Raw genomic sequence first — 12,915 nt, forward strand, 5'->3', positions numbered from 1 at the left:
TAATGATACACCCAAAAACATTTTATTTTTCACACAAGGGAAACAAAAGTACAAACATATGTTGTCACGCCCCAAAACCGAGGAGCGCGACCGGTGCTCAACCGAGTGAACCCGACCGAGCAAGCCTATTAGATTCCTTCTACCCAAACTCATTCATGAATAAAGAGAATATATGTTTTCCTTAATTAAACAATAAAGTGGTCATGTCTGAAATTACCAATTTCTTACCATAAGTTTCACCATTTTTAAAGTCTCAAATGGACAACTAATACAACCACAACATATCATAGTTTGTCTTTCCCAGCACCAATACACAACCCACACTATGTCTACGGAGCCTCTATAGATAAAGAAGAGTACAATGATAATGTTGGCAACAAGGCCCCAGCTATACCTCAAACAGAATACACAAAGTACAAAAGATTCATGACCCTGGAATGAAATGGGGCTCACCAAGTCAGCTGGGAAGAAGGTGCACTGCTATCACTGACCAATATATCCTACTGTGGAACCACCTGCATCCATTGAAAGATGCAGCGCCCCCGGCAAAAGGGACGTTAGTACTATCGAATAGCACTAGTATGTATAACTAAACACCCTCTCAATAGAATAACAAATAATACAAACAAGATTATCATAATATCAATGAAAGCCTTAATTAATATCAAACCTCAATTTAGGATCAAGACAGTGTTCAAATTAATTTCCATATCTCACATTGGGAGATTTTTAGTATCGATATACCATTGTCCACAATACCAGTACCACCGTATTCTCAGTACGGAGTCCGATCATGACCCGATCAGCTAGGCTATCTCATTAGAGACATCAACCACAATTACTCTCAATATCAATACCATCGTCTTTAACACGGAGACCGATCACGACCCGATCGGCTACGCTATCCATTAGGGACATCGACCACAATCACAATTACAATTACAATTTTCCAGCACAATCACCACCATGTGTGCGGCATGGTGTCCGATCACGACCCGATCGGCTAGGCTGTCTTATTTGAGACATCAACCTTTTTATATCAATCATCGCATTTTATAATACTTTCACATCTTTTCATTTCATTGGCACTAGTGGCCATAATTATAAAATCATTCTTGGCACGTTGGCCATATTCAGTATTTCATGCTCACCTTATCAATTTCAAATATCATCCTCATCATCATCAACAAACACAATTCAAATCAAAGTGTGTAGTACACATGTGAGCAATTTAGAGTCTAATGCACATAGAGATATTTCACAAAATTTGGCATAATAGCCTTCATTTGAACTTGACTTAAAGTCGAAACATTATTAATGCACAGCCCATATTTTAACACATCCTCAATTGGTAACATAACATGAATAGAGCATTTAGGATACTTGTTGAATATATATCCTTCAACCCAATCTTACTCGGAATAGCCAATTTCATAATGAATCACTCGGGACATAAATAATATACATGAATATCGTGGGATTCAATTCTAAGAGAAGAGTTTAGCCAACATACCTCAATTGAGCTTCCTTAAACTCTAAAACGTTCCGGGATTCTTAGCAACTTCAATCTATTTTAGAAATATAACAAATTGAATCAAAATTAGGAAGATGATCATGGTTCTAGCTCATTTGAGTATTTTATCAAACACTAGGTGTGCACAAGGTTTCAAGGTCCTTTTATGGAGGATTCCATCATCCCACAACCCAATCTTTACCATGCTTAGTTCAACAATATTCCTACACCCATTTATATCACATGCATGTAAAATAATCAACTCTCATGCGCAAAATTTATCTTGCTAATTACCCATTTTCAGATGATTTCGAAATTAGGGTTTAGGGTGTAGAATCTTACCTCTAGGATGAAGACCTAATGAGCTTGCCTTCTTAATCTTTCAACACTTGAGCAAGAATTGAAGAACAATTATGGAAGAACACCTTCTCACTCTAGGGTACTCTCTCTCACTCTAAAATGTCAGATTATATCTCAAAAATAGCCCAAAGCGTGTATTTAATGAAGTAGGGTCGGGTTTTAAAAATCCAAAAATGAAGCTCCGGAACAGGTTCTGCAGTCGCATATGCGACCGCATAATGGTTATGCGGACCGCATAATTGGTGTCCAAAATAACCAAAAATCTGCCTGAGTATGCGGTCCGCATAACTGTTCTGTGTTCGCATAGTGCACCGCATAACAGTTATGCGGTCGTATAGTCGACCGCATAATTGCTTCCAACTTACCCAATTAACTGCCTCACTCTGCGGCCATTATGCGGTCCGCAGAGTGATTTTGTGGTCGCATAGTTTACCATAAAAATGCACTTTTCCGCCAAAAATTTTCCTTTACTTTCCGGTGCATTGTTCAACCCAAAATGTCTGAGCCGCAAGAATTTCTATAATACTTAACACGTAAAACCAATTCGGCATCACGAAACATTATTTTCTTTTGCAAAAATTTTACGGGGCCTTACATATGTTATATTCACTTCATTATCTTTCACACTATAAATATCTTCATTAGTACTTTCAACTATTCACAACATCGTTATTTCCTTGGCTCTCTTGGCCATACTTATGATTCTTCATCTGTGGCACGTTGGTCGTATTTCATATTCTGCATTTTCATTTCTTTACTTTCATGGATAATCATCATAAATATCAACAAATAGAATATTTCAGAAATCACAACTTTAGGTTTATTAGTAACGAAGACTTTAAACACAATGGATTTCTTTCCAAGAAATGGAGTAAAATGATTGGCAATCGAAGCACAAGTTAAAATCATAGGCAATCGAAGCACAAGTTAAAATCATAAACGAGTAACACATAATTTATTGTTGAAATACTTTTCCCCAAAAGGGCAATACACAATTTCAACTCATGAAGATATAAGAGCTCAAAACACATTGAAAATACTTACAAAGCATAACATTAGTTAAAACAGACACATTTGGGCATAACTTGGGTACATAAGCTTTTAGGAAACTCTATTTTCAAAGTCAGTTTGGAACAGTTGAATCAAGGCCTATTTCACAACCTTCAGTTTGGAACAGTTGAATCAAGGCCTATTTCATAACCTTTCTCACATCATTTTATATCTTCGGCACCATTGACCACAGGTATAACTTTCATTCCTGGCACGTTGGCCACACTTTATATCTCCAACCCACTTCTTTTACTTTCAAGCATCCTTATAGATTATCAACAACAAGGCATTTCTACTCAAGACTTTAAAAACACATTTGAGCAACTAACCAAATTAAGGGTCTTAGGCACATGTGATTTCTTACACAATTCGACATGTTAGTTTTCATTAGAATCATATTTTCAAATCATAACATATTAACACACAGCCCATGCTTAATCACCTTCTCAAATAGTAACTCAATATAAATTCAACGCATATATCTTTTGACACAATGCTTATTCAGAATGATCAATTTATAATGAGCAACACGGGACTTACAAGGCCATTGTGGGGTTCAATTCCAAAAGAGGAGTTTAGCCAACATACCTTGTTTGAGCTTTCCTTAAGTTACTACAACGTCCCAATACTTCTAGCAATAACAATCTATAGGAAGATAGCAAAAATCAGATAATAATCAGAAGGATTCACATGGTGTAACTCTCTTAGGAATTTTGTCAAACACCTATTATGCAAAATAGACTATAAAGCTCTACAATGGTAATCCCTTCCTCCCTCAACCAATTTCAACAAGAAACTAACCAAAATGGTTCATTAATCCCACATACTACAACCTATTGTCACATGCATGGCCTATTTCCAATCCCCACAATATGCTTGAACTCATAACCTCTTGCGTGAAAGCTTAGGAGTAGGACATACTCGGATAGATGATAATCTAGTGATTGGCTTCCTTGATTCTTGAAGATTGGTGGGAAAATGGGCGATTAGAATGCTAGGTTTCCTCCTTCTCTCTCTAAAATGCTCTTACCTTTCTCTAAAATCATCAGATAATTGCCCCAAAATAAGCCTCAAAGGCTATTTATCAAAATAGGGTCGGGTTATAAAATAGGAAAAATGGACCCTCCAAACTCAGGTCTACGGTCGTAGAATGGACCGCATAACAGATATGCGGTCCGCAAAATAGACCGCAAAAGTGATGCCCAAAAATTGGAATGGTCTGGACAGGTCTGCGGTCCGCAGACCACTTATGCGGCCGCAGAATGGACCGCATAATCACCCAACAAAATTCTTTAAACAAAATCTGTGATGGATGTGCGGATCGCAAAATGATATGCGGCCGCATAATGGGCCGCAAAACGACCTTCAAAATTCAACCATTTTTTTGCTAAACTCTGCGACGGGTATGCGGCCCGCATAATGGATCTACAGTCAAAAATCTGACCGCATAACTGGCCCTTCAGCAAAATGTTTTCACCAACACCTCAATGCATTCTTCAACCCTAAAACTCTGTACCGCGGTGAGCAGATTAACTACTACATCTGTACACATTACCCGACCTAGACCCCGAGGAGCGCGATCGGCGCTCAACAGAGTTACCCTAGTCGAGCAAGCCTGCACAGTGCTGTCTACCCAACTCACCCATAAATAAAGAGAAGAATATATTTTGTTAATTAGACAGTAAGAGGTCATGTGAATAACACCAGTTCATTTCCATTAGTACGTTATTAACAATTCTCCAAAACAGTACATTGTACAATCATAGTTAAAGTGGAACAGATGATACGATTACAACATTTTTAGTTTAACCTTCCTAAAAACAGATACAACCCACACTATGTCTACGGAGCCTCTAACAGGAACAAAAGAGTGCTACAACTGTGCCGGCAATAAGGCCCTGCCTATACCTCAAAACACTATGTACAAAGGACAAGAGATACAGGACCCCGAAATGAAGTGGGGCTCACCAAGTCAGTTGAGGAGAGGGTGTGCTGCTATCACTGATCAATACCACCTGCTATGGAACCACCTGCATCCATTAAAGATGCAGCACCTCCGGAAAAAGGGACGTTAGTACATATGGAATAGTACTAGTATGTAAAACTAAACACCCTCTCAATAGAATGAGTAACAGTAAACAGAGAAGAAAATATGAAATCAATAAGAGACTGAAACAGTATCAAGGTGTCAAGTTAGGGAAAGGTAAATTTCAAGTGAGTTTCAGTATTTTAAGTTGGGAGATCTTTTGCACCGATACACCACCGTGATTTTAGCACGGAGTTCGATCTCAGCCCGACCGACTAAGCCGTCTCACACCGAGACATTCACTCATAATACCACCATGTGCGCGGCATGGCGTCTGATCTCAGCCCGATCGGCTAAGCCGTCTTACCACAATATCATGTGGGTCGACATCACATCACATCTCGCTAGCAATGATCCCATCCCATTCAAGGGGAAACATCTCAATACATCATTCTCATCCCATATAAGGGGAAACAACCTCATCACATTAACACGGGGATTTACCCCTCAATCATTCCTATACCGGCACGTGTAGTTTCGGGGTTAGGTTATTTTGACCTACCCTTCCTCGGTGACTAAACGATACTCCCAAAGCATTTATTTTTAAAAGGATTCACAACTCATTTCAACATCTTGTTCTCGCCTCTTTGTTCCATTGGCACTAATGGCCCCAAATATAAAGTCATTGTTGGCACGTTGGCCATATTTCATATTCTATATTTACTGTTTCACTTTCAAACATCATGGAATATGAATTTGGCCAGTGGTGTTAAGGCATGGTTATTTCTTTAAGTGATGTTGTGCTAATGGGGCATGTGTCTTTTGGCCCGTTTGGGCGGTGCAATTCAATTTTGAGCCGAGTGGGTGACTCTTGAGAAGGTTCTAATGGGTCCGAGATTTATATATAACAATTGAAAATTTTTTCGAACTTGTGTATGGATAGAATCTGAGATTTGCGTTTGATGGTATCGGGACTCGCGGTAATTCTGTATGACTATGGATTCTACATTCCAATATAAGAAAGGTAAAAGAACAATTTTAAGTTCACATGAGGTCTCTTCAGAGTGGGTGTCTCGGTGGTGGTACTTATATGGTGCTTAAGAAGGAATACAACGGCTTATGATCCTTAGGGCGGTGTGGTTCTAAGAGAGGATGTCTTATAATGAGGCCTTACGAGTGTTTTAGTGGCAATATTCTTGGGTTTTAGTGACCTACGTGGTTTGGTCGAGTTAGAGGAAATTAGTTCTAATAACTTGGTTATGTGCAGATGGATTTCAAAGTGTTCTTGATGGTTTCTACCATGGTTTGAATCGGATACTTTTCTACCGGTGTGGAGAACGTGTTGTGTGTTGTGATTTCCTCCTGGAAAGAAGCAAGAGAACAGTTTCTAACTAATAGGGTATGTAAATTGTTGGTGACTCAAAGTTGATAATAAGATTCTTGTGCTTTTCACATGATGGCATAATAGATGTGATGTGTTGTGCGGGATTAGAATTTATATGTACAGGGTGATAATTCAGTCTTGAAGAGAAGGTAACGAATGTTGGACAGCATGGTCAGTTTCAAATATTTCGATGAGTGTTATAACTGCTAGGTAATTCTTGAGAAGGGTGCGCATTTCATAAGGCGCATTGTGTTTTGACTTACGGATGTTCATCGGTATTGCAGTACTCACCTGGTTGATAAACTGCTGATATTCAAATTATTGCTATGTGGCACATAAGAATTATGAAAGTATTCCTCATGGGATTATCGTGAATGAAAGATGTGTTAGTCATTTTAGTGCTGGAGTTGGGATCAGTTACGGTGATTCATGTGTTCGATGAATTTGTAGACTGGGAGTTCTCAGAAGTATATTGTTTCGGGGTTGTGACCTATTTGAGGTGACTATTTTATTTAAAATTCGGTGGAGGCACTAGTTGCGTTAATTATTTGTGATAGCTATGCGCTATGAGTGCGCATATATGTGAGGTTTGAGCCCATTTGCGGTCATTAGAGCAAGTATTCATACTCAGAAGAATGCTTAGGCTATTATATGCCTAAAGTTGACTGTTAAGCGTAAAGTCATAACGTTTCTCGTATTCGTACTTTTGTTGAGAACTATAATTGTGCACATGCCACCTACGGTTATCCTCTTCACAAAATTTGAGGAGTTGATTGTAACATTGTGGTTATGGTGGTGCTTGTTGAACTTGCAATATGGTTCTCTTCCTTGAGACATCTCCCATATTTGGGTACACGGATTGCGCAGTGGTGGCTGGAGCTATATTGATGTGGCGTGTCTGTGGGATAGTTGTGTTTAATAATATAAGGTCATTGGACCTAGAATGAGTACTATCAGGTTTGAAACGGTATATTCGGGAAGATAATATTGAAATTCGGCTTATGAAGTGATTATGGTTCTGGTTGGAGCGAGAGAGCTCCATTACTTGTTGATCTGATAAGGGGTCTTGAGATTTCTGCGTGTTTCTTTCATTACCAGCAGTGTGCAAAAGTTTTAGAATGAGGTTTTGTTTGATATGGGGTTTAATACTATTACCGGGTTACTTTGGAGTAGTTAATGTGATAGAAAATAGTGCTGCGAGCATGCGAGTTGTGTAGTATGTCAAGTGATTATATCTGGGGTTATGGTTATGGCTCAATATAGCTTGTTCAGACTCATACAACGTGTTGATGTGAGATTCAGGTCTTGAAAAGAAATTCTGAATGTTGGAAATTGAATTCCAAGGTTTGTGGGCTAAGGTTGAAGTAATAATTTTTAATTATGTTGTGTTGTCAGGCCTATACAATTTACACGAAATAGGGTGGCGTGGAACACCCCGGGTAAGTGCGTAGTAAGATGGAACAGTGATGTGGCGGCTTGGAAACAACTCATGGCACGTTCGAGGACGAACGTATGTTTAAGTGGGAGAGAATGTAATGACCCGGCCGGTCATTTTGAGTATTATAGCCCCGTTCCCCCATTTACTGCTCAATTTATGCCTTACAATTGATTTATAACTTATCGGGTTAGTTGGTTCGGGTCCGGAGTCGGAGTGAAATGAGACACTTAGTCTTATAATTAAAAACTTAAGTTAAAATAGTGATCGGATGTTGACTTATGTGTAAATGAGCCCAGAATGGAGTTTTGATGATTCCAATAGCTCCGTATGGTGATTTTGGACATAGGAGCGTGTCCGAAAATTATTTGGAGGTCCGTAGTAGAATTAGTCTTGAAATGCCGAAAATTGAATTTTTGGGAAGTTTGACCAGGGGGTTCACTTTTTGATATCGAGGTCGGAATCCGATTATGGAAATTAGAATAGCTTCATTATGTCATTTATGACTTGTGTGCAAAATTTGAGGTCAATCGGACTTGATTCGTTAGGTTTTGTCATCGAATGTAGAAGTTGAAAATTTCATAAGACTAAAGTTTCAAGTGAGTTCACACAAGACCTAACTTCAAATAAGTATAACTCTCATGATACGAAGTGTTATATGGTGTATTACCTATCAAATGGAAAATCTTTGAGTCTAGTTTCTAACGCTTCAAACCGTTCGTCATTTGGACATTTGTACAAGAAGTTATGACTAAATTACCAAAGGCTGGAAAAATGCAATTCTGCGACCAATTATGCGATCGCAAAACAGTTAAGCGATCGCAAAACTGCTTCTGCGACCGCAAACTAGTCGCAGAATGGACTAGAAGAGCCCAGTTCTGGGCACCGATTTTGCGATCAATTTTGCGGCCCGCATACCCATTCTGCGGTCCATTATGCGACCGCAGACCTGCTTTCGGAGGGTTAATTTTTCTATTTTCATAACCCGACCCTATTTTGATAAATAGGCTTTGGGACTTATTTTGGAGCAAAAAACTAACATTTTTAGAGAGAAAGGAGAGTGTTCTAGAGAGAGGAAGAAGCTCAAGTGCTTTATTCATCAAGATCTTGTTCAAGCTTGGAAATCCAACAAGGAAATATCACAAGATCTTTACCCAAGAGGTAAGGTTCTAACCCCTAGTCTTCAATTTTGAGTTAGGGTAAAGATAGGTGATTAAGAGTATGATTCTTGGGTGTAATAGTATTATTTATACATATCAATAAGGTTTATGGAAAGATTATTGAGTTCAAATGGGTAAAGATTGGGTTGAAAATGGTAAAATCTTCAATGACTTTAATTGAAGATTTGAGGGTCGAGTTGATGTCGGAATTTGGTGAAATTTGTATGGTTGGACTCGTGGTTTCATGGGTGTTCATATTTTATAACTTTTGTTAGGTTTCGAAACATGGGCCCCACAGGCAATTTTTGAGTTAATTTCGGATTTTATTGGAAAAATTAGTATTTCCTTATGGAATTAATTACAATAATTGGTATTGATTGAATCGAATTAATTGTGGCTAGATACGAGGCTTTCGGAGACCAATTCTCGTGGCAAGGGCATAGAGGAATAAAGAATTTGCATGGGTTGAGGTAAGTAACTCTTCTAATATTGGAGTTGAGGGTATGAACCCTGAATATATGTATTTCGTGAATTGTTGGGAGATGACGCACATTCTAGGTGACGGGCGTGTGGGCGTACACTATAGAAATTATGACATAATTGTTTCTGTGGAATTTTGTAGTTAAATGATCTTGGCATTTTCCATGCGGTTTTATGAGTTAAAGAAATTGAGCTGAAAAGCATATTAAAAATCATGTTGAGGCTATGTGACAGTATTATTGGGACCCACAGAGGTCATATTATTGTGAATTATTTATTTTAAATTGAAAATTTATACTCAGTCATATTCATGTCATTACATATCATATCTCAGTCTCTGTTATTATTTATTGATACATCATATCATCATTTTGGGCTGTTCTCATGACGTTGTGAGCCCATGAGAGAGAGACTGGAGAGATTGATTACTGAGGGAGGCCGAGGGCCTGATTGTGAGGATATGTTTGGGATCGGATTGCACGCTGCAGCATGCCATGTTGGCTTTATATATATCATACTATTGCACGTGAGTTGGCCGTGCGGATCTATATATTATACTATTGCACGTGAGTTGGCCGTGCAGCACGTGAGTTGGCCGTGCGGATCCAGATATTATTATAGCACGTGAGTTGTCCGTGCGGATCCAAATATGATATTATAGCACGTGAGACGTCCGTGCAGCACGTGAGTTGTCCGTGCTTATAGCGCTTGGGCTGTAGGAGCCCCTCATGAGTCTGTACACACCCCCAGGGAGCGCAGTCGACTATAAACAGGGATCGGGCTGCACGCCGCAGCAGGTATTGTATAGCGCTGAGTGATTGAGTATGCTGAGCATAGTGAGAGAGAATGCGAGACAGTGAGATTGAGTACTCTGAGAGTGTGAGTACATGAGTACAATCTCTGAAATACATTGCATTGACATGCACACATGACATATATGCATAGAGATGTGTTTTTCTCATGCTGTACGGTATCACATTATTCATGATTTCTCACACATGTTGACAGATGGGCATAGTGATGCAATTGTTTTATACGGGTTATTTGGAAAGAAAATGAAACATCCCATTTATTATTGAAAGGATTTTGGAAAAATCACAGTTTTCAGACTTACTCTTATTTTGGTAATTTTAGTGAAAATAATTGAGTTTTACTATTATATTTGAAAAGAAAAATATTTATTTTTCCGGAACAGTGAACGAAGTGAGCACTTTATTATTGAGTTATTCATTGTGCTGCCTCAATTCTGTTATTATGAGATTTATTTTCTAGATATTGTTGTGGACTATTGGTTTTGGACCCGACCTTGGTAAAAGCTCGTCACTGCTTTCAACCTAAGGTTAGATTTGTTACATACTCAGTACATGAGGTCGGTTGTACTGATACTACACTTCTGCACCTTACGTGCAGATGTTGGCTGTCGATGTTGCTGCGTTCGATGGAAGCTGGATTTGAAGATGTATCTGCGTTCCGGTTGTAGCTGCCTCTTGTTCATGGTAGCCTTAGATTCATAAAACTCTGTTTATGTACTTCTCAAACAGATGATGTATTTATTTCATACCAGCTTTGTATACTCTATTCTTAGAAGTTCATGATTTGTACTACCAGTTCTTGGGAAAAAGTATTGGTTTTAGATATTTTCTTTTAATTAATTGCCTCGTTAATTTTATTGGAATTAGATAGTTGGTAATTGGCTTACCTAACGGGTTGGGTTAGGTGCCATGACGACTAGTTGGATTTTGGGTCGTGACACTTTATTATTTCGATCGCTTCCTCTAGTATTTTTTGACTTTCTTGGATGATGTTGGGTTGGGATTTGCATGATTGGAGGGTTAGACGAGGTTTTGACGCGATTTTAGGCTTAAGCTAGCCCGAGGAGGGGTAAGTCTCTTGGCTAACCTTGTTAAGATGGAAACCCCTAGGATTTGACTTGATTGCTATGCATTTAAGGTATTGGGGGTGGTGTATATGTGGGGTGGAAAGTGTATATACACGTACCAAATTTATATCATGTCAGAGGTAGAATTGAGATATTTTATGTCTTGTTTTGATTATGTGCTCATCCTGATTCATGAATTATTTAGCATATATGACTACATTTTCTCACTTATTCATGCTAGAGATCATGCATAGGTTTTTTGATTACTTATGAAGGCATGGGAACTTATTCTTGATACGTGAATTGCTTGAATCATCCTTAGTTACATAGAAATTCCATGAGCACATATCTGCATGATTATTATTATGTCTTTGTGCATCTTTTATCTATTAAATTCTTAGGCATATGCGTACATATTATATTTGGATACTTGATTTGAACAGACATTGTGGAACGAAAGGTAATGTCGTGTGGTTAAATACAGTTACGGCATAGGACATGATGAGCGCATATTTGAATAAGGATTCGTCTCTCCAGGGTCAGGTGATTACCCATGTTATTTTGGGCCATGTGAGCGCGGTCGATACATGAATTGTATTTCGGGTCAATACATGAATTTTGTATCGGGTTTCAGTGATACATGAATTTTGTATTGGGGTACATGGATCTTGTACCAGTCATGGTAAAAGATAGATTCTTGAGCATGTATAGACATTCTTGATTCGTTTAGAAGCATTCATTTGAATGCTAACTATTGCATGTTACCAATATATGCTAGTTGGGAGTCTCGACTCCGTTGATTTGAAGCACGCCTTCTTTAAATACCATATCTGAGGAACGTTATGATTATCTCTTGAATCGGAAAAGCATAATTTACATCTTTCGAATGTTTTATATCTTTGATACCTGTTGTTCATGAGGATATTTACTGTTTCGGTTCCATGCTCTATTATTTATATTTGTGTTGTAAGTATCTTCATGCCTATGGCCTAATAACTACTTCTTCGAGATTAGACATGATACTTACTAGGTACCAACTATGGTGTACTCTTATTGCGCTTATGTACATCTTTTTGTACAGATTCTTAGGTGATACTAGCGGAGCCTCTTGTTAAGCCTAGGCTTTCACTCAGAGACTTAGGGCGAGCTGCATCGCATGGATTCGTTTTGCAGTGCCCGAGTCCCTTTACTTATTTATCTCCTGTCTATTTTCTTTCTCTCAAACAGTTTCAATTTTGTATTCAGACTTGTACTTATTCAGTAGTTAGATCGTGTACTTGTGTCACCTAGTTCTTGGATGTTATACTGTTTTGGTCGCGTTTGGACCATGTTCTTATTGTATAAGATATTATATTGTTTCAAGATCATTTTTGTTTTTATTTATGATATGACTCTGTTAATTAAAGGCATTTGGACTGTATTCTTGGCTTACTTAGCAAGTACGGTCAGGCGCCATCACAGATATGGGATTTTGGACCGTGACACATATCTTCGAACCACGACTGGTATTTTCATAAGCTGATGCATTTCCTATACAAGATTGGCTGAATAACGGGCATATCGGCCCGTGTTAACTTTGAGAAAACTTTCAACTTTTTCCACCTATTTGCTTGTGGACCTGAGTTTGA

This window comes from Nicotiana tabacum, chromosome 14, assembly GCF_000715075.1.
Source record: "Nicotiana tabacum cultivar K326 chromosome 14, ASM71507v2, whole genome shotgun sequence".
Classification (NCBI taxonomy): domain Eukaryota; kingdom Viridiplantae; phylum Streptophyta; class Magnoliopsida; order Solanales; family Solanaceae; genus Nicotiana; species Nicotiana tabacum.